The sequence below is a fragment of the Tamandua tetradactyla genome, chromosome 18 (genome assembly GCF_023851605.1).
Source record: "Tamandua tetradactyla isolate mTamTet1 chromosome 18, mTamTet1.pri, whole genome shotgun sequence".
NCBI lineage: Eukaryota > Metazoa > Chordata > Mammalia > Pilosa > Myrmecophagidae > Tamandua > Tamandua tetradactyla.
Genome location: NC_135344.1, coordinates 49,348,220 through 49,372,365, shown reverse-complemented (window position 1 = coordinate 49,372,365; position 24,146 = coordinate 49,348,220). Strand labels below are relative to the sequence as shown.

At 35.4% G+C, this 24,146-nt stretch overlaps 1 protein-coding gene across 10 annotated transcripts in view; it reads right to left on the bottom strand.

The window, feature by feature from the left end:
* Nucleotides 1-24,146, bottom strand: part of NOL4 (nucleolar protein 4) — a 377,490-nt gene that overhangs the window by 26,477 nt on the left and 326,867 nt on the right. The gene's annotated exons all lie outside the window — the stretch shown is intronic.

The window sequence follows — 24,146 nt, the reverse complement described above, 5'->3', positions numbered from 1 at the left end:
TTAGAGTACATGTTTAATGGACCAACCAACTTTTAAATACATAGTTTGTGACCCCATCTACTAGGAAGAAAAGAAACATGGAATAAGTCAGCTCTGTGGACCCAGGAGTATCGTTATATTGAGAAATATTCTAATCTTTCCCAGAGCAAAACATTACCATGACTATCAGTCTCACACTGTTATAATTTTGATCTTGACCTTCTGATTTATTTCACTCTCATCATCAAGGTAATCTGTGAGCCTTAGAAGATCTTTGTGCTTCTACCATTTCATTTCTAAGAAAGTAAGATTATGAAATAAACAGAAAACTTTCTCAAACTCAAATGAAATGAAAATATAAAAAGAAAGGAAATTAAAAGGAAAAACTGAACTGTAAAAAAAAAAAATTGAATGTTGATATAAATATATTTTTCCAGCATTGCTTGTTTTAAAAATCATACAACAAAAACTAAAGGTTGCATCTGAGATATATTCAATGCATATATGTACTGACCTAAATTGCTTTATGAACTGGAAGGTCTGATTGTAATTTCCTCTTGCAATTTAAACCTTAGAAATCCATGGGAGTTAGTTATTCTAACTAACTTAGAATAACATTTCCTGGGAGAAACTACATTAGGGAAGGGATTTAAATGTGATCAAAATTTCCTGGTATTGCTTGCTTCACTATTTAGATTTGGAAGTCCGAAAGTTTGTTTGTTTGATTTTCTTTTTCTTTTTGTCTTTGCTAGTAGGAGGTAACTGAAGAAGTTAGGTTTGAGGCTTGTCCTCTTAGAAGGTACTGGGTTTTCACAAATTTTATCACTAGTATCAGGGACTATACCTATATTTGCCTATATTTCTATTTGAAATATAGGCAAACATTGCCTGTGTTTTCCTTTGTACTTTTGATGACAGAGGGTAAAGGAGCTTGCATAATCTAAGATATTGAGGGTGATGTTTCTAAGACTTATTCTGCTTCTGGATATGTGTGCCTTATAAGTATGACTGAGTTAAATATCCACACTAAGCACAGTACTGTGAACCAACATTACTAATAAAACAGTATTTGTAGAGAAACAGCAACTGTTCTTATCTGTAAACAACTGTCTTTTAAGTGATATAATGATAGGGTGAATGGAAACGGGTCAAAGCGATCACGAGTACACCTCATACAGTATTCATCGGTTTCTAGAAACATCCTCTGGGTTGATCTCCCATCTAGAAGTGCTAAACTCCTTGACTCCCCTGGGGACAGAAATTCTGATATGTTGTAGAATACAAAAACGTCTTAAATATTCATTCAATTTAAGCTTACAGTGAAAGACTACCCAAGGATTGAGAGATGAGCCTGTGATGTTTATGTTAATTGCATATAGCTTCTGTTTCTTATAATATGCGAGTTTCAAACTGCTCTCTGTGGCAGTGCAAGGCTGAAGAGAAATGTCTCAGTCTTCCAGAAGTTATAGAGTGAGGTCACTACAGGTATGCTTTGGTGCTATGTGCTTCCTCTTTAACTCCATTGCAGCTTGGCTTTCGTCTACTTTTTGCACCATAAAGCATTTTGGAAACCACTAGACCGTGAATTATTCTTTCTGTAAAGACATGTATCTATTGAATCCCCTAAAGAGCACAGACTGGTGTATACTTCAAAGTAATTTTCAGATTCTTGGGAAAGGACTGGCCTCAAAAGTTCCCACCAATAATGTACCCTCCCTAAATTTTAATTGAAATAACTTAGGCAATGTAATAAAGTTGGGTTTCTAGCCCTGGAAAATTGGTTGCTATTCTGAAACATACCAGTCTATTTTTCTATGGATGAAATAATGAAAATAAGGTACACTCACAGGGGGAGACATCCTTGTTGAAGAATCAAAAAGAAGATGGGAGAAAGAATTGTCTGTACAATATTTTCTCTTTGATTCCTTGTATAGTACAATAAATCTCTATTATTAAACATACTGCTTCTTTTTAAATCTGCTTTAGTATTTCATTATTAACTGTTATTCTAAATCACAGTAATAGAATTGAGCAGGCACATAATTAAATCCATTAATAATCAAAACAGGCCATGTAGGGATTCATTTTTATTCAATTACCAATTTGCATTATTCATGTTCTTGGCAGTTCCAAGTCCACTATATGTTGGAAAATATAACTTATGAAAATCCCAATAAAATGGGTCTGTGGTGCCTTTTGGGCACAAGTTTAATAAAAACTTAATTTATGTTTTTACCTTGAATAATTATTGATTTCAAAGAAGGATTTATTTTTAATAACACAGATATCTCCTGAAGTCACATTTTCTCTCCCTAAGTAACTTTTAATAATCATTAGTTTCGAAGTTCTTCAAGCTGACAGCTCGCACCCTGGATTCCTATGAAGATTATTTTCAAAAGAGGATAATATGAATGTTACAAGGCTTCATATCGAAGCACTGAGGTAAACACTATTCATCAAAAAAGAGAAATTCCTATCCTAGCTTTTATGACATATTTCAAAATATTTTTTATTTCACAAAAATAAGATAGCAGCAATGGAATGACTTCCAGTGGTATACTAGATAATACAATGAATTTTTTTAATTCAAATGTAATTACAACACAGAAAAGATAAGCACTTAGGGTGACTTTGGCCAAATTAATGAATATAGCCTTGATATACATTAAAATATTCATTTATGTCATAAAATTGGGCTTATAACAGTACGTTGTAATTTCCCAGCTGCTAAAACAAATACCATACACTGGATTGGCTTAAATGTATTGGTTTACAGTTTTGTGGCTAGGAGAAGTTGAAAATTAAGGCATCAACCAGGCTTTTTCCCTGAAGAGTGACATTTTTAGAGCTGGCAGTGATGATCCTAGGTTTAGTCTTTCTGTCACATGACATTGCGCACAGCAGTGTCTTCTTTTCTCTTCCAGGTTCCACTGACTCAGTTTCTATCAGCTTCCTCTTGGCTTCTTCACTCTGTGTCCAATTTCCTTTGCTGATAAGGACTTCAGCCATATTGGATTAAGTCCACCTTCGTTCAGTTTGACCACACCCTGACTAACAGGTTCAAAGGTCCTATTGACAAATGGGTTCTCACCCACAAGATGAGGGGTTGGGTCCTGGACATACTTTCTATAGGGGACATGATCTCATCCCTAGCAGAGGGCAGGATTGGGAATAGTTGGAAGAGCTGACAGTGCCTTCCTCATGACCTCCTCATTGACACATTGTTTTAGATACCTGGTTTCTACTGCTTTGGATTTTATTGATAGAAGCTACACAGACAAACTTGAGCTTGCTAAATCTTATCCGGTACTGGGGCCACACGTAATGGATTCCTAACTTATTGCAGATGCCCAAAGTATCCTTTATCCAAATAACTTTGATGGACATATTTTTTTTTCCAATGAAAGTTGATCAATTCTATTCCACTATTGAGGAACTGGGTTTTTATTATTTTTGTTTGTGTTTTTGTTTTTTAAGTGGCATGGGAAATGTGATATTGTCTTTATCTGTCAAGAATTCTTTTTCTAAGACTATTTCCTCTACTGTATTTTAAATATGCCTTATATTTTCATATTTTTTCTACCTGCATGGATAATGATCAGAAAGTGCCAACAAAATCTCTTCTAGGTTCAATATTATTAGATTTTCTGCTTGCCTTTGTTCTTATATCATTATAGCAATTTGGAATTTACAAAGCACTTTAGTATCAGTATCAAGAGTTTCCAATGAAATTCATAAAAGATCCAAGAAAGACAGAGCTCACATTTAAAATGCTTTCCTGCCAAGGGGTGAAAAAGTATCTGCACTTAAAGTGAATGAGCGCATACACACAGACACACACACACACACACAGAGTAACACTCAGGAAGTCATTTTTTTTTAGGCACTTAGGAGCATTTGGTATAGTGTCCTCCACTGGCTGACTGTACAGATGATTATAATGCCAACAGAAGTTTGTTCTTTGCAATTATTTTACCAAACCCTTTAAAACAAATTAGCAAAGCCATGCTTTCAGTACACTGAGGTAGCCTAATGATAAGATTTGAGAGAACAGAGAAGCCAGGTTGAGCTTGTTTCTGACTTGAGATAGGGTGAACTCACCCAAGTCACAGCAGGATGGCTCTGTTACCCAGAATCATATAGAACTCACTGAAGAATAGGATATTAGGGAATAAACCCTCTTTGTTTAAATATTTTCACAAACACACAACATGCTCACACTGGGATTTTATAACCAACAACTTGAGAATCATTGGCTTAGAGAATAACACAAAATAAGCATGACAAAAAATCCCTAGACTAATGTCTATAGACACGTTATTGGCAAGAAGTAACCAAGTACACTGCCAAGTCATCTCTGTACTCTAAAACTATTCCTGATGGCCGTAGCATTTGATTGTTAAAAATGAAGTCAGGATTTTAAATTGCAAGTTTAAATTTAACACTTTCTATGTGGTGACCAAAAACTCAAATTAGGAAATAGTTTTTTTCAATATGCTCTTACCAATAAATCTGGAGATTTTTTTATGATGACCAAAATGAAGATTTTAAAATGTTCCTTTGAGGTTCAAAATCTGGCTTACAGATCAACATTATTTGGGCACTAATTTTATGTAGGTATTTTACCTCAGAAAATTCTTGCGATTTTAACAACTGTAATTTTAACAACTGTACCAAGTGGCATCTTTAAAATTAAATTGTAATGTGTTTTATAAACAAGAAATAATTTTTCCTAATCATAAATACCATATATTCTTCTCCCCTTGGGTTTTATCTTTTCATTTATTTTATTTTTTATTTTTTTGCATGGGCAGGCACTAGGAATCAAACCCAGGTCTCCGGCATGACAGGCGAAAATTCTGCCACTGGGCTGCTGTCGTACTGCCCTCATTTATTTATTTGGGGGGGGGGGGGGACAGGGGTGCGTGGTCTGGGAATCAAACCTGAGTCTCCTGCATGGAAGGTGAGCATTCTACCACTGAACCACCATGCACCTCCTCATTTATTTTTTAATCTATATTTAGATCAACTCAAATCATCTTTGAAACTATCCTTTTATTTGTAATTAAGCTCTACTGTTTAAAGAACCTTTCTTAAATTACTTCTTTTCAACCCTCTCTAAACACAAAATTGCAATTGGTGTGACTCTTCTATTGTTCCACCATCACAGGACTACCTTCAGCTGTTGCCTATACACTAGTCACTCCTCAATTCCTATCTAAAGCCTTGATGTCCCTTCTGAGGCCCAGGATGAAATTTTCCGTTGTTTAGGCTATGTCAGATTTAACACTTTGAAGTTGAACTTATTGTCCCTTTCTTTTAGATACCCCTTGCAATAAAATAACTTAAAAGAAGACAAAACCTATTCTATCTATATTATCACCAGTTTCCTGTCCAGTTAATGCCTCATGGCAACCATGTTTTATTTGGATACTTTCCTTCTATCATTTTACCCTCATTTTAGAAACAACCTTTGTTTTCATCCTTGCAATTCACACTTATTACCAATGCCTCATAATCTCTCATGTGGGCTAGTGCCATAATCTCCTGACTATGTTTTCACCTTCAAATTACTATTCACATTTCCCCTCAAGTTTTTCTTTTTCAATCATTTTTGTTAATCCCTCTTTGCAAAACCTTTGAGGTTTTGTTTTACCTGAAGAATAAAACCTAAAGCTCCTGGTGTCCAAAGTTCTTCAAAGTTATGAACAATCTTGCCAGCTACATTTTCTGTCATCTCCCACTGTGTAATCCATACTCTGGTCATACCTTAAATTGAAAAAAAAAAATCCTACCAGTATTATAATACTCTAGGTAACCTAAATTGTCCTTCAAGTACACCAATATACAGAAAATTTCTCATAACTATTGTATGTGTAAGAATCCTTTGATAATGGGTTTTGGTTTAATTTTTATTCCCAAAACTTAAAATGTATATCTAATGTTCAATAACAAACCAAATTTCTTCTTAAAAGTTTTTAAATGCTTTTTTTTAAGCCTTTCATGTGAAATCAAGTGCCATCCATGTAGATAAAACAGGCTTTACATGGATTTCTATCATAAGCGGAAAAAGATCACATTTTCTTTTTTCACACCCTTATTATCTAAGATAAGCTCCAGATTAACAAAAAATATTTCTCTAAATCTCTGATGAATCCACCAGACACTCTCATAAAAATGCAACCAGCCCTGCTTATTAGAATTTGTTTTATCTTTTCTCAGTATAAAATTATCTTTAGAAAAACTGTAAGAAAGCAAAACAGAAAGCAAAAGATATCTTAGTAAAAAAACCCTCAAATTTAAACAAAGTCTCTAGTTCTTAAATAGACATAAATTAAAAGATCTTGAATCAAATATGCTACTGAAGATGGGAAAAACATCTTAAAAGAGTGCCATGACAACTCTATTCTAACAATTAGGATCTTCCAAAGCAAGGAACGAAGCATATTTATGGTAGAACCTATAAGTTTTATAAACTATTAGAGTTGTAACTAAAATCTAGAACAAGTGATTATCTTTAATATTAAACTTTGAGCACACTCGAGGTGAGTAGGGTTGTTTGTTTTAGAACGCATAACCATTGGCTGCTACATAAGACTCCTATAAACATGGTGATGTCAGGAGAAAGCAAGGATAATTCCTGTGTGATGATTTTCTGGGGAGCAATGTTGAACAATGTAAGGAGATCATCACCCTATCTGCAGGTGAATAAAATCTGTGACATATAGAGGGCTTTTATAAAAGGATTTAATTCAGTTCTGGAAGTTAGCAATTATACTTTGGTAATAAGGCAATACCTTTATTTTATTCTGCCTGTGTATAATAATATTCTGATATCATTGGTTAATGCTAAATGAACTCATAGGGTTAATATTGTCCTGACTGTAAGATTTCAGTCCAATCAAATGAAAATAATGCATAACATTTTAAAACATAAACTGATTTTTCATTTCTGCGGGATACCAGTTTTCCCCAGAATACAAGATTAGGCTACAGTTGATGTTAAAACTGTTTCAATTTACCGTCACAAATGGCTACATAAACATCAGTCAAGAGAACTTGGGTCAATTACTTAAAAGCACCCTCTTGAATACCTTATATCACAGAAGTCAGCCCAAATCTTCCAAGTATGATTCTGGGGTTTTTCACTTTTGGCTTAAGAAAATTAGCCTCAACTGGGAGACAGAGATTTGAAAAATACAATTCAGGTTTTACAAAAAGCTGACCACAACAGAAAATGGGCTTATTTTCATGTTTCTTCTTGAATGGGTAGAAAAACCTTGGTAATGAAGCTATTTCAACACTGATGTTTCTAGGTAATCCTAGAAGGTTTCAAAACTAGCAGTGGGTGTGCCAGTGTGGTTCAGTGAGCCGGACGCAGAGCAGAGCCTTCCTGCCCTCACTCCACATGACAGATTCCTTCATAGCTACTTCGTAGGGACATTGTGCTCAATCAAATTGTAAACACCATTCCATCTGACATTATATATTGAAGGAGCAATATAATTGAGGTCTTAATTCCTACACATTGGAGCTAAAACCCACAAGTCATAATTTAATTTAAACTGTATAAAACACCCGTCCATTTTGATATTTCAAGTGTATTATGAAATAGTTACAGCAAGATAATTAGAAAAGCCTTCGTTAAGGTGATATCTGAATCACTGAGAATCTTTTTATATTAAATGTGAAATTAGATTTCAAAGGGAACAAGCATGAGACAACATGAAATGATCTAAAAGGGACAATTTAGTGGTGGAGTTAAAACCCACTGTTTAAGCCTTAACGTGTGGGAGTGTTATGTACACATGTAAATTTAACACTGAATTCTGCATTAATACTGCACACCTTAATAGTGCTTACTCCTGGTACTTATTACTGAGTCATGCAAAAGCTCTGATTTGTCACCCAGGTGGTGGGTATTGTGCACCTGGTAAGAGGATAAATATCAGTGTTGCCATCTTTCTTCGTACATCAGTATAAAGCTTATAATCTTATTTCCATATAAGATGAGAAACTAATTTGTTGTTCGAGAAGGTGGTGATGTCTAGAAATTCCCCATTCTGACTTCTTAAAATAGACACCTATAAATCCGATAATGTTACTGAACACTAACTTGGAAGACAGGAGTTTGTCTCCCTTAAAATATTGGGTTATATGTCTACAATAGAATTTTGATATGAACAGTATAACTAAACTTCACTTTTTCTTCTGTTTTTATTCTCTGTGAGTCTTCTACTTGTTCTGCATAATTTCCCTGTATAACCTTTGAGCTGACTTCATCTACCAAACTGTGCCAAGGGCTGCTAAATCTAGATCCCTAATTCAAACTTTTCCCTAAGGTTTTTCAACTCCCTTCTGGACATAACTACCTAATGCCCAATTTGGTGTGTCTAAAATTGTACACTTCGTCTTCTCACACTCTCAGCTTTCCAGCTGTGATTCCTCTGTCCCCTGCATTCTTTGTCTGGCTTAACGAAGCCACCATCTCTCCAGTGTCCAGAGCTTGAGAGCATTGTGCCATATTCAATAGCCCTCCACCTTTTTATCATCCCATAACTACATCCCAGCATAAAGTCTTACAAATTCTATTTATAAATGAATTATTTACAGAATGTTCTCTCAAGCTCCTGCTATTTACTATGCTAGACATTCTTCTAGGTGTGGATATATATCATCAGATAAAATACACGATCCCTGCCCTCAGAAGAACTATTGTCTAGGAGGCTATGCAGCAGGAAAAAAGGAAGTGAAGTCAACGTGATATAAAATTAATTTTAGAAAGTGAGAACCACTAGTAGTAAATAAACCACTAGTAGTGAAATCAAACAGGGTGGTATAAAAATGAGTGGGAGATGGGTGTCCAAGTATGAGGGCCTTTCTGAGAAAAATGCAAAAGCCAGTCATTGAATCATAATGAAGAGACAGTCACATGAAGATATGGGAGGTGTGCAGTGCTGACAGAAGCGTGCTCGTGGTGTGGTCCGGGGCAGAAAGCCAACCCGCGGAAGCTCAGTGAGGCATGCGTGGCCTGAGATAGGGATGAAGAGGCAGGCAAGTTCTAACTCATGTAGGGGATTTTAACAAGTTTGTATTTTATTTTGAATGCAGTGGAATACCGTTGGACATTGTAAAGCATGGGAGTAATATGATCTAATCCATGTGTCAAGCGTTATCTGTGGCTAGTTGGGTAATAAACTGAAAGGGGAGAGAGTGTGTAAGAAATAACATAAGGTCTGAGGCCCTGGAGAACACCTGAACGTTACTTGTTTAGTAGCAAGGAAAAATCCATCCAGCGAAGGAGACTGATGAGGAGCAGACAGTATAGGTGGTAGAAAAACAAGGAACAAATGCTTCTCAAAAGCCTAAAACGGCAAAATTTTTTTTCAAGGGTGTACTGAATTGCTCCACTGAGTAAGAGGTAGTCAGAGGATTGTCTATCAGATTTGACAAGATCCATAGTTATTGTTCGCTATGGCTCTTCATATATATATATATATAAATTTTTTTTTTTGAGAGAAGACTAGGAAATATACTAGCTGCCTCTAGTCTTCAAGCTAAAAAGGACAAAGGACCTTCAGGAAACATATATGAACTTCATTTGAAGAATATTATTCTGTTTTCATTCTATAGTGTGTGTTATTTTGCCTAGTATCTTTAGTTGGGAGCCTCTCTGCCCCAATTCTATACAGACTACGTTTTCCATCTCCTAACTTGAGTCAGCAAAGCAGTAGATCTCCTGGAAATACAGACTTGGGCAAGGGGTGTAGAGTCTAATAGTTTCTCAGGTATGCTGTGAAGTGATTCTATTTTCATGTTTATGCAACTCTACTTTCTGTAATACTTGGGGCGGTCAATTCGCAGACTTCCCTCCAGGGTCTACAGATATTGAGTTGTTTCTTGTTATTTCCCTATAGGCAGTTGGAGATCATATTTCCATTTTCCAAAAATGATTTGACATGTCTCATCCTTTCCTGAGTCCTCTCTCCTTCCCTTCTTCTTGTAGAACAAACCTTTTATTTACCTATTATAATCATTTTAGTGGGGTTTTTGGAAGGAAGCAGAGAAAAATACAAGGTTTAAATTTTCTATGTCCAAAAGACGGTACCATGTAAAATTTAATTATTTATATTAGATTAAAGGTGGGAAAAGCTTTGTAATGTAATATGTTTAGGATTTGTAAACCACTACATTAATTACATCATCCTATTTTAGAACCTCAGAATTTGGAACAGTTTTGACACATGAGAATGTAAACTCTGAAAACTGATTGAGAAAATTTAAAACATGTAAGAGGAAAGATTGCACACTTTCTGTATAATGGCCAAACTTAACAAATTAAACATTTTAAAACTGGTTGAAGGTTAAACAAAAAACAGCCTTTACTAAGCTCACCCAATCTTTTTTTGTGATAGAACTAATAAAAAGGTGATAAATGAGATGTTCTAGACATAGAACGAGATACAAGCCAACATTCTTCCTGGACAAAATAAAGAAGAGTTGTGCTGGAAAACAGCAACACTTCCACGGTTCATATCTAACGTGATGACCAAACCCAAAGATTGATAATAGAATTGATAGAACTAGGAGGAAGGTCTTTAAATGGCACGCCACAGGGTTTTCCCCTAAGCCTTATGTTATTTAATATTTAAATTAATGAAATAGATAAGCAAATTAACAGAATGCAGCACAGATGGGTTGATGGTGAGAAACAAGGACACGAAGAGGAAAGGGAAATCTAAACAATATACTGAGTCAAAAGCAAAAGGATCTTAAATAATAGCAACAGACTTGTATTCTATAAGATTAATTATATAGATAAATGTACATTCTTAAATGCGATTCTAAAATATTAACTATATGTACAAAGCAGGGAAGAAATGCCTTAATGCTAGCATCCCTAAAAAAATGTGCAGGCATGATTAAATAAAACATTTATTGAAGTATTTATCGAGCACATATGATGCCCAAAACACTGAATGTAATAAAGGATATAAAAAGAATGCCTGTTTCCAGTAAGCTTGCATGGTAACAGAGGAAATGTACAGCCATTTTATGATTAAATACTTAATTATAATTGACTTAAGTCTGACAAGGGAACATTTAATGCTATTAATATGTATTTTTGGGGGCCTGATGTAAGAATGAATTAGACAAAATTTATGCCATCTTAGGCTATGTTAATTAAAGTATATAGTATCTAGAAGGAGAGCAATATTACTAAGTAATATTTATTGAGAATGTATCGTATTCCAATATTGTGATAGTGCTGTCATGTTCTCTAAATCACTAGAATGTCCTTATGAAATAGATATTTTTAAGCTCTCCCTTTGCAGACTGATAAAACTGAGGCCCAAAGGGTGCCAAGTAACTTATCCAAAGTCACACTGCTATAAGTATAGGGACTGAGATATAAACCTAGCAACTCTGACTTAGGGTATGCAAGCTTAACTTCGGTGCTGTACTAAGCAAGACGAAACCTTCTGGAGTGTCACACTATACGGGAGACATAATAACCTGAGCCTGTCCAGATGAATAGAGCAGGTTTTGTAAGATCTCAGACCTTATAATGCACTTGACGGAGTTGGATATGTTTAAACTGGAGAAGGCATAGATTGATACTCATTCATTCATTCACACGTTCATTCAACATAGATGTATTTAGTACCTACTCTATGCTTGATATTGATCCATATAGTGAACAAATAGCCAAATTTCCTGCTCTCAGACCTTTATATTCTAGAATAAAGACAAACAATAAACAAAATAATTGAAATGCAATTTATAGGATGGTGACTAGTACTAAAAAGAATTTTAAAAAACATGGAAGAAGGATAGGGACTGTTAGGGGAATGGGGTTAGAATTTTAGATGGAGTGGCCAGGAAAGAACAAACTGAGAAGTTGATTTTTGAGTAAAAACCTGAAAGAAGTGAAAGAGGTAGTCATATGGAGACTGAAGGTGAGAGAGAACATTCTAGACAGAAGGGACATCAGATGCAAAGGCCCTGAGACAGGGCCATGCCTGCTGTGTTAAGAAAGAGCAAGGAAGTCTGTGTAGCAAGAGGGGACAGTGGAGGGAAGGAGAGGTAACATGGAGTCAGTTTATATAGAGCCCCTTAGGACTTTGGTTTTTACTGAGTGGAATGAAAAGCCACTAGAAGTTTCCAAGCAAGAACTGATGTAAACTGATATGTGTTTTAACAGGATCATTCTGGCCGCAGGTAGCTCTTCAGTCTACAGGGCTGCAGTTCTGGCCTTTTTCCATCAGGGAGCAACTGCTCATCAGGGAACTATCATTATCAGTCTTACCCTTTCCAGTGCAGTTGGAAACTCTGTTTTAGGTGCCTAGGATAGGTGGAAAGAAAATGACATTTGAAGTACATCTTACCCAGTCAGTGTCCTACAAATATAAATTAATTTTGGGCAATTAGGATGCAAAAGTCAAAACAGAAAACATGGCTAGCAACAGTTTTAATAGTCAATACTTATTTATTTTAATATGAAGCAGCATAACAATAGAACTGAGAGCATTTCAAATTAAAAAGTCCCTATTTTCATACCTGTATCTAATAAGCAAAACTGACTACAATGAACGCTAAATATTAAGATTCTTTAGGCATGCCTAATCCCTAAATATATCTATTTTTAGATGTATCTTCAAATGTTTACTGGAAAAAATTCAAATTTGTTTCAGTCTTTTAAAACTTGCTAACTGCCCTGAACTACAGCTTCAAGTATAAGCATCATTCATTCAATAGTTTAGGGCAGTAGTGCTTTAATTCTTAATCGCCTTTTATTTTTGAAATTAAAAATAATTCCACATTATCTTTACTTGAAAACTTCTTTTTGATGGGATTTGTGTTTTGCTTTAACGCAGGCTCTCTGGAGGAGGCTGGATTTGTTAAGCATTTTTTTCTCTTGCCATTATAGTGGCAAAATTGGGAAGGTGACTAGCAATTTTAGTTTCTAGAGCCTAAATAATACAAATGAATAACATTTTTCTTCCTTCTACCTTTGCCTTTTCTGAGCCCATACAAAGGGAAAGACAGGAACTGTGCTTTTGTGTGTAAATCACTGTACAATGCAAGAGCAGCCAACTTCTGATTGGCAGCTCCTCCCAGAATTGCAATGAAATTCAGGACCCGTCCCTCTCCTTCTTTTTGTCCTGTGTGCTGAGTAGACAGAGCTGCATGGTTCTATCTATCTGTCCTGCATGATCCATGTTAACAGGGTTATATTAATCCTTGTAAATGACTTTGTGCACTGTAAAATGTTACAGAGAATGAGGTAGGGAGGGGTGAAGGAGATAAAATAGCAGAGAACACAAATGGCCATCTTAAACTCTATAGAACACCAATTCGAAGGTAATGACCTCTTTTGAAGATGTGTATCTTTTGGAGTTGCTTATGGAAGGCTGTATTTTTCCTTGTTTCACGGGCTGAGACTTTCAGGATGCTTAATGCCAGCCGCTCTTCATTTTAAAAGATTTTCTTTTGTTTTATGAATGTCTTTTAACTCTAGTTTAGGACCTTGGGTCCCATTTTTGAACTAAACATATCTTTGCTCTGACCAAATGTAAATAATGTGTTTACCAATTTTAGGGCCCACAGGGTTATATCCCCTTTGAACCTACCAGTAATGGTAGGCAGCTTAATTTAAAACAAATATATGACAAAAGGGGGAAAAAAAATCTCTCATCAATTTATTTCTCCTTTATGTTTCTGTACCGAGCAAGGCTGCTAGTTTCAAGTAGCTCACAGAAATCATGCCAAAAATTGGGATTTTTAAAAGGAAATTAAAATCTAATTCAATGTAAAAAGGTAACATTTGTAATTCAGCTTGAGTTTGACTTATATCCCTTCATATATTCTTACTGATCGCTTTCATTTCTAATATAACAAGTATCCTCACTAGAGCAAACCACCTATTTTTCTATGCTAAAAGGTAGAAAATATAGTTGCCAAATTTAAATAGCTTTTATATTCCTATTTACAGTATAACTTTCTACTTTACTATGCAAGTGTATAAAGGAGGCGTTATCTGTGCATTTGTATATGTTGGAGTGGGTAAAAAAAAACATTTAAAGGTTATCTTATTTCTCATCCTAAATATTTGTTCAAAGGATTAGCACAGCTTTCACTTTTAAAGCAGAAATGTTAACATATATGCTTGGATGACAAAAGACTTGGCTAATATTAGATCAATCAAAAGCCCTCTAGGCACCAGGCAAGTTACATAAAGGAGTGTAAAGGTCTGGCTATCGGATAATAGGATGTTGTAAGGACTGGTAAATTCAAGAGCACATGCCCCATTTCAGAGCATTCAAATGCAAACATTTTATAACAATGTCAGGTCAGATAAAAGTCTAGGGTGCGTGGGTGGTTCAGTGGTAGAATGCTTGCCTTCCATGTGGGAGACCTGGGTTCGATTCCCTGGACCATGCATCACCCCCCCCCCCCCCCAAAAAAAAATTCTACAGATGCCACAGAATTTTCACCCCTCTTAAATACTTTATACAAACACATACACACATACACACAGACATAGACACTGTTAGTGTACTGAGAAATGAATGAATCAATTCATTTAAGATTTATTTTTCATGATACTGAAGCAGTGCTTTTCTGTGCCCGTTGAAGTAAGCCATTTGTTCGATGCAAGAGTATCTTGAATTATTCTTGGAAATACTATTAGGAACTAATGAATGAGAGTCATCTTTGGCTTGAACCATGTAGCCATACTCATGCCTGCATCAACAGGCATGTGCTTGATATAAAAGCCTGTGCTACACTTACTCCACATCTGAACTTCTCCAGGGAGAGGGACTCCGATGCCAATGAGGGTTTGGTGACAAAGACAATGACACAGGCCCTTTCCTCCTCCTGAGTGGGGAGCTCAGGTAGGGGAAGAGGGAAGGAGTTTGAAGCCAGGGCACCCCGATGTCTGTCCTCTCAGCCCTGTAGTGGTGAAGCCAGGTTCCTCATGGGGTGCCTTCATGCTTAGATGCACACAGCTTTCCAAATACCCTGCCTTGAGTAGTCTCTTTGATAATTAACAAATCACACTGGAGTTGTCCTACAATGCTTTCATATTTAGAGAAAAGCAATATAAACAAAAGATATTATATATCTACGGTAATTTTAGTTTGATTAGAGAGTAGAAGGTAACAGATTTAAAGCTTTATCCAGCACTTTACAGCTAACAAGTGGACAATACTTTTCAAGAAGCAGCTCATGAATAATTGGTTTCTTCTTCGTTATTAAGAAGAAGTTATTAGTAGCCTGAGCACAGATGGCCTTGATTAGGGGATGTGTACAGAATCTGTGTATATGAATCATTGGGTCCCATGGTGCTGTGTCTCAAAAACAGAAAGCCCCTTTTTATGCTATATAGTATTTCCATTCTATACATAATATTTATTGTTATTACTAGGCAAAATATGTGGGAAAAAGGTTAAGAACTTTCTTTAAAGAACAGATTGTGCAAAGAACTTACTACCTGTTTAGACAATAAACACAACATGACATATGTATAGTTGTTACATTCATGAAAGAGTAAAGAATACAGCAAGAGGCTAATATCCACTTTCTTCTCTGTTTTGAATTCCACTTTCAGTGTTTCTACTCTCTACATCCATTGATAATCTATGATTAGAATATCTCCATATTTTATTTTGTATGAGTTTATAATCTGTATGGGGGGAGGGGAAAAGAAAGAGATACCGGAGATACCCCTCTGTCGTTAAAATTCATAATTAAAAAAATAAAATAGTAGAGATATATTGGCCCTACCTCAAATCTCTAAACAGATAAAATTATAAAATAATTTATAAACATGTTTTTGTTCCATTTAATAGAATGGGAGGAAGTTATATTTTTTGCATTGCTAGATTTGCATTAACTTTAGTGCCTTTGATATTTCTATTGTTAAATCTTATTATATATAACATAAAACCATACAAACATTCTTCAAAAAACTGGATTATAAAAATTAGAGTTGGCCCACTCTACAGTGGGCCTTCCAGTATTCACTCCACATTTTCTGGATTAATGTACATGATTTTCCTCTCCCATTTTCATTCCACATGCTTTGCAGATCTGCCTCTATCCTTGACTCCAAAAGTCAACATGGGACCTCTAGATATTCCAGTCAACTGGTGTCAGTCATTGTTTCAGGGATGAGCGTGTGACCCATTCATACTCATTGTGGAAAATTTCAGGGGAATATTGCTAGAGCTGCCGCAGTCATACTGCCATCAGGAGGGAAAACTTGTCTGAAAATAGAAAAAACAACGATGGAGCAGAGCCGCCATATGTCTCCAAGAGAGGTCCTGCTGACATTTGTAAGAGCCAATCAACTACGTATAAATCTGCCCATACTGCTGGGATTTTTAGTTACCTGACAAATTCCTTCTTTGATTTAACCATTTTCAATTCAATTTTTTAAAACACTTTTACGTAAAAGATTTCTATGTGCTACATCTTCCAATTCTTGGCACTGCCGTCCTTCAGTAGCTTTCAACAGTCACTGACTACTTAAGTTATTAAATGTTTTAAAAATTACCTGGTAAGTTATTTTCTTTTATTGAGAAATCTTCACACACATACGTTCTCTACATGGTGTACAACCAATGGCTCACAATATCAACATATAGTTGTGTATTCATCACCACCATCATTTTTTAGAACATTTTCATCACTCCAGAAAAAGAAAAAAGAAAAAACTCATACATACACCTTACCCCTCCCTCTCATTGACCACTGGTATGTTAACTACCCAATTTATTTTACCCTGTGTCCCCCATATATTTTTTTATCCATATTTTTTACTCATCCTGACAAGTTATTTTAATGAAAGAAGAACCAGGTTCCCCCATCTCTGAATGTGCACTCATTGGGTACTTTCACATCTAGCACTTAGTCTTATATCTCTATCACCTGAAAGAGTAGACAAATGTTCTTTAACTTCGTCCTGATTGAATAATGCTTAAGATCATCTCTTCTAATCTATAATAAGTGGAATTATATTGCAGTGGATATAGCCATCATCAATTGTTGTGCTAATGAGGTGAATTTATTTTATGTATTTAAATATATTTTCAGGTAGGTCCATTAGACTAATACTAAACTAAATCTTTAATGTTTACATATTATTGAGTCCAAATAAATCGTGCTTCCAAGACATTGGAAAACACCCCAAAATTAACAACCTGAATCAGAGAAAAATACAATTTTGATTCTAGGTTCCAAATTGATTTTTCTGTTTTCATTTTATCACATATGCATTCTTTTTCACTTCTAAAATGCCAGTTTGAAATTACTAGAGAGCCAATAAATTATATTACTTTGCTTAAGCTTTAAGCTTTTAGCCAACAAAGTATTAGCTATTCAGGTGATATTTCTATTTTTACTTTGTCAGCAACATTTCGCAAGCCCTAGAAGATCATTAAATGGAAAAAGATGTATTTTGTCAATTCCTCCTAAATGTGGGCACTGATTCAAGGGGTGAAAAAAAAAAAAGCACCTCCATGGATGTGGGTGTACTGATCTTTTGTTTTTCTTTCCAGATGCCTAGTCCATAATTCAGTAAGGACATGGTATAGAACAGGGTTAGAAATTCTGCAAGGTCTTTATTTAGAATACACAGGTACTCTGTTGATCATACAAACTACTAGAATTTTTACTTTTGTTTTTTTTTTTTTTTTAAAGGGAGGAAGGGAAGGAAAGACAGAGAAGGAAGGAAGGATAGAAGGAAGGAAGGGAGGAAGAAAGGGAAACATTTTTAAACATTTTCTTGTTTTATTATATTTTGTTTGTTTGTTTGTTTTTTACATGGGCTGGGGCCGGGAATCGAACCGGGGTCCTCCGGCACGGCAGGCAAGCACTCTTGCCCGCTGAGCCACCGCGGCCCGCCCACTTTTGTTTTTTTTGGTCTTGTCAGAATCATTCTAGACTATCATATAAGTAACTTACCATACAATATTACTTTGGAATACAATTTTTTTTTGTTAAAAAGTAGGCAGTTATCAATAGTTTATGAGTGCTTAAAGAGTATGCATTAATAATTATAACTGATTATACTATATGACTTTATAATGATCTATATTTTAGTATCTCCCTTGATATTTGAGTTTTGGCCAGACATGTCCACACTAATACCAAATTTAGCATACTAAGACAGAAGTAATCATTTTAAAACTCAAACTGCTATGCTAAACATGCAAATAACTTCCCTAATAATGACCCCAAAGCTTTCTTTCCATTGACTGACATGTTCTTGGTGTGTACATAATGCATCTGCATATGTGTATATCTTGTTGTACGCAACATTAAGTAGCCATCTTTTGTGTATAAGACACAATTATAGAGGCATGCATGTATTCGTCTCTGAATAACCAAAGAGTAAATAAAGGCAAAAATTATTTGCAGAGTATAGACACAGCCTTCCTAGTAAAAAAAATAAAAAAAAAAAAATAAGCTACAACTGGTTACATCATATAAATCTTCCTTTTGTTAGCAACATTGTTTAAAATGTCTTCTCCCCAAGGAACAATACACTAGATACCTGATATCTATTTATGGTGAATGGTGCTGTAATTTATCAGGGAGCACATACTTATCATCGCCTTTAAACATGGATTTTGTATGAAATCAGTATTTAAAAATTAGATAAGAATTGAATAAAGGAGAAAGATGGCCACCTCTAAAGAACAGCATGCATTTTTGTATATTAATTTTGAAATGCGTTGCATTTAGGGGGAACTTCCTCCAGAGCTTGCAAGTAGCACTTTTATCAAGCTGCTCTATTCATTCTGCTGCTATGACAACTATCCAAAAGGGGCAAATGTCAGGTCAGCTCCCAGAGTCGGTGTGTCTGTATGATTGCTTCGTCAAAAACCTAAGAGCTGCCTTCTTTCTCTCACTGAACAGTGAAAAGCAACAGTGCCCGATGAATTAACATTGAGATATTCTTTATCTGTCTGTGCTCAAGTCTATACCCTTGGTTCCTATGATATTGTATTGGTGATTTCCCCTATTTGGCCATAAACTGTGTTGACTTGGATGTTAGACAACATTTTAAATTGCAGCACTAATCCCAATCATTACCTTCTCTGGCTCCATATTAACATTTACAAGCTTGAGCATTCCTTTTGTGTTAGTGAAAATCTCATTAAATGATTTGTTCCCTCCTTAAACAGTTTGTTCCCTCCTTAAACTGAACATTTTACCCTGGAAAAACTGCTACATCAAGCCCACGTGTGGGTAATTATTCAGCACCTGCCCTCTTCCCAGTATATCACTTGCTACTTTGGGGGCTCAAAGTGATAAAAAGCTAAGGCTGTTTTTAATCCTATAGAGTGATAAAAAATTGGAGAGCCAATATTCCAAAAGACACCTGGAGACCATTACAGTGTTAGCTGGGTGTATAATCAGGTACAAAACTATGCAGTCTTGATGGTTGCTATATAGAGAACTGGGAAAGGGACTTAAATTTGTGAGTAGATATTTGATTCAGGGGTGCTTCTAAAATTAAAGCAGGTATATGTTGAGATAGAAGCAGAAGTGGCTGAAAAATAGCCTGGACAAAGATGTGTTTAGAGGCTTAAGGACCTCATTCCACATTCTGATACCTCACAATCCACCCAACTATAATTTATATGGAAAGAAAACAGGTTTTACAATGACAATCTGCATTTCCTGCTTGTGTATGTTTTAGTCATGAATGATTAACAGTAATAAAGTGTACTTTACTGAGTTATTGGAAATGAGAAAATATATATAAATATCATTTTAAACTATAAAATAACACATGTATTAATGTAATTGCATAATGTGTTTTCATAAACATGTTCTAATTTATTTCCCAAATATAATTAAGTTACTTTGATAACTGAATGGTAAAGAACTTGAAACTTAAGCCTGAATCTAGACATTTGAAAAAACAAATTTTACTTTTAGAATATGAATTATCAAATAACTAGTAGTTCAAAAATCAACTTGCAATGTAAAAACTACAGAAAGTATTTAGTATTAAAAACACACACACACACACACTTCAAAAGCAAGATTCTATAGAAAGAATTTTTTTTAAAGACACAGATACCTGAGTAGTAAACTAGAAAGGGAACTTCCTTCACAAAATGTGAAGACTCCTATAAAGCTTGAGAACTTCATTGCACTTCTCAAACTTGCTACACAGGCAATAATTTAAAAAATGCAATTGAATTAAACTAATGTGACCTTCGGTGTTCTATATCCAAAGTAGAATTCACAATCTTGCATGCAATGAATGTATGACATTAAAAGTCAGAATTTATGAAGCACTCTGATTTTCATTACTCAGAACATTACCCTGAAATCAAAAAGAAGCTAAATTATTTGTACTGTATTTGTCTTTTTTAAAGGAAAATTCATTTTCTAGTAAAATATGCAAAAATCACTAAGGAAGGAAGAAAAGAAAATCTAAAATGAATATTAACATCTCCAGGTTTATGTCTATTACAAAATAAGTTTTTGAACTAAGTGGTCTTTAAGGGTACCTGTAGCTCTCACATGTATTTTTGGGGGGTGGGGGAGCCTGATATGTCTTGTAATAAAATAAAATGATAATTTTATAATTTGGAAAGGAAGTGCTTCTTTTGAAATGGAATATATTGGCAGCTCCAAGTATAGAAACTTTATGTATGTGTCCATAAACATATTTCATACATCTCACTACTTCTGATTCCAGCCTGTTCCAGACTCTATTTGCTTTCCAAAGACCTGAACCCATCTACCTTCTTCCTTTACATTTTCATATACTACTGCATAAGGGCAATCTTTTACTCTATGTTACTTCATGTGGCAAACGTAAAGAAATTACAGGAAAGACATTTATAAAGTAAGAGGCTTCATTTTAATTGCTGTTTTTAGATGGAAATTGCAAGGCCTCTGGGGTTTAGATAAACTTTTCACTCACTTCTAGCTATTTCATCACTTAAGATTACAGTTACTGAGAGTGTACTTTCTCTCTCTGGACTCTTTCCAGAACTACCCAGATCCCTGACTCTCATAAGATCTCATGTAGAGCTAGAGAGGATTTGAGAATAGGAGGCTAATCACAAACACCAGGGATGCAAAAAGGGAATGTTCCTGCTGTGTGCTAAGAGTTCCCTACTGTCCTTGAGTGTCAAGGTGCCAGAATACACCATGTTTTCTTAAATAATAAAAATATCACCCAAACCAAGGAAGCCTATGTTAAGAACAAAGAATAGAGAAATGACTAAATGAGCAATGAGATCTTAATTAGGAATCCTTCTGGATTTTCAATTTAATTATCTCATTTAAAATACTACTTTGACATTGGCTTGTGCTCAAGGCAAAACACTAAGAGGAATTTAAAAGTAAATGTGACTGGCATTTGGTCCACATAAACATTTTCCTCTTGATGAAAAGGTGGAGGTAAGAGTTCTTAGAAAATAGTTTTTCATAAATTCCTAAAACAAAGATGGCTCTCCTTGTGCCCCATTAACAGAATTTAATAAGATAGAAGCATGAATACAGGCTGTCTTGTAGAGATCAAAGACCTGTTGGGTTATTGAAGCAGAAAAATACTATTTGAATTATTGTTGATTAGGCAAAGCACCTTGATAGCTTAGCAAAATTGAGGCTTCTTCATTACAGCAGTTTATAATGGCCTAATCCATTTTAACAAAGTTGATCAGCAAAGACATAACAGATGAATCCATTTCAGCAAAGTTGATCTGCAAAGGTCAACTTTACTGCCAGCCTATCAGAAATTCAGACTCCTTTCACCCTAAAAAGAGAGAGGTAAATTACCTAGAAAGCAGATGGCCTGCATCAGGGATATTTAGAACAGACTTTGTGGGATCAGCCATTCCACCTTCCATTCTGCAGCATGTGTCTGTAGCTAAAGCTCTAATATCAGCCCAATTGTCAGCAAGGATTAGTAACCAAATCCATCTTTAAAGTATAAATTATGGTCAGATGAATGTTATCATGAAATGAAGACACAATGGTTGTATTTTAGAAAGATTTCCATTGAAAATGAAGTACATTCCTTTTTGAAAACAGCTAATTCTCAGCTAACTTGAATAGACACTTAGGCAGAAACACTCATTCCTCGAGGGGCTGGGTAACTAAGTTGTATCCACTACGTGTTTCTTGAGGTCAGTGATCTCATTGTATTTGCCTCATAAGCCATGTCGCTCTTCATGAATCTCTTTCTTTGGGAAGCATAATGTAATTTTTCAAGCTATTATATTATCTAACTTTATAAGATATTTGTGACTGTGGCTCAATTTCCTCAATATACACAATATCGTTGCCTCACAGTAACTAATGGGTTTTAGAGTGAAGAGATTAAAGAGGAAAGACAGGGCAAGGAATGAACAAATTATGAGCAATAAATTACAAGAATGAAAACATGTGGCATAAACCAAAAGTGTCAGACTCTTCATCTGCTAATCCTAAAATGATTAATTTTCAAAGAAATGGTATTAACAAAGATTCTTCATGGAGAACCCAGTAAACCATATGTTTCCTTAAGCTTGGTACCGAAAGTGTATCAACTTCTTGTATCATTTCTCTGAATTCAAACCACTTACTCATATCCTACTGTTTATCCACTTATAAATAAACAATATCATCCTAAACCAAAGACATACCTAAAAATTAGAATAAGCCTTTGCTATAAAGATATGGAAGAATTCTCAATGTGGCTGGAAAACCAAAGAATGAAGTAGAATGAGTGCATGGACAAAAAGTCAGAAATCATGGCTTGTTTCAAGCTTCTCAAAGAAACCATAGATGTCACCCAATGCAAATAACATACCTCAGTTTCAGACTCTTCACCTATATGAGAGGGTACATATCTGATCTACATGCCTCTCAGTACTAGTAAAAGACTAGTAAACTTATGTACTCTATAATACTGTTTGGATTGAAGTTTATAGATCATTGTACAAGGAAAATATGTATGTACAGTAAGAGAAAATTATAAACCGAAGTGGCTTTATTCTATCTTTTTTAAGAGCCAAATGCACTGGTTGATTAAAAGCATAAAATCAGGTTTTTTGAGACAGCCTCAAAAGCAGCCTTTAAAATAGGAAGATTAGCAATCCTTGTATATAGTTACACTAAAACACTAGGAATACATTAAACTTCTATTCCTAACTAGCTGAGTTAATAGTGTAGCGTGGGAGAACAGACATACCCAAATCTCTCAAGTTTAGCTTAGAAATAACCCTGTAACCATATGATAATTTTGTAGCAGACTAATTTTGATTACTTTTTTGCATAGGCTCAAATGGAAATATAGCATTGCATTATCAGAGCAAATCTTAGACCATAGATCACGACGGGAGGTGACTCCTGGCTGTTTCAGGATCCCACCTCTACTCTCAGTCTTATTCACACCCTATTGGCCCTCAGCTCCCAGCTTCCTAAAACTTTGTTCTGTCACTCTTCCTGTAATGAACTTACAGCATATATGATTCCTGCACAATGTGATCTAAACCTACAGATCCAATTCCCTCTCCTTTCATTTCTTCCTGAGTATCCCAAGTTTGCCTAACAGGAGATCTGCTGTTTATAACGCTCAAGGCAATTTCGCTTCTGGAAATGTTCTCTATGTCCCAAATACCATTGTCGAGCTTTTCTGCCTATCAAAATCTGTCACTCTTCAAGGTCTTGCTCAAGTAGTGCCTCCTACTCCGGGAAATCCTCTCCCACTTTTCCAGGCAGAGTTAAGGGAGTTCCCTACCAAGCTCTCACAGCCACCCCTTTAGAGTTGCTTGTGTCATGCTAATTTCACTATTCTTTAATAGAATGTGAGCTTCTTGAGGAAAGCTGTTATATCATCCGCTGGAAAGTGGTACTAATAATGCCTGTCCAGTAGAGAGATGAGAATTAAGGAATATAATATAAACAAAGCATTGAGTAAATCCCGCACTTTTGGCGAATCCTTGGTCAAGTACCCCCCAGCCCTGCGCAACCCCACCCCCTGCACTTGTGTAGCCTCTGTACTGAGTAAAACATCTGCCACCTAGTGACTACTTAATATATATTTGCTAAATAAATAGCCATTTTAGGCCCCAGAAGAAGTAATTTTCTCCTATTAATCGTGTTCCTTCTTCAAAAAGACAGTATTTAAAGAAATGCTTAGA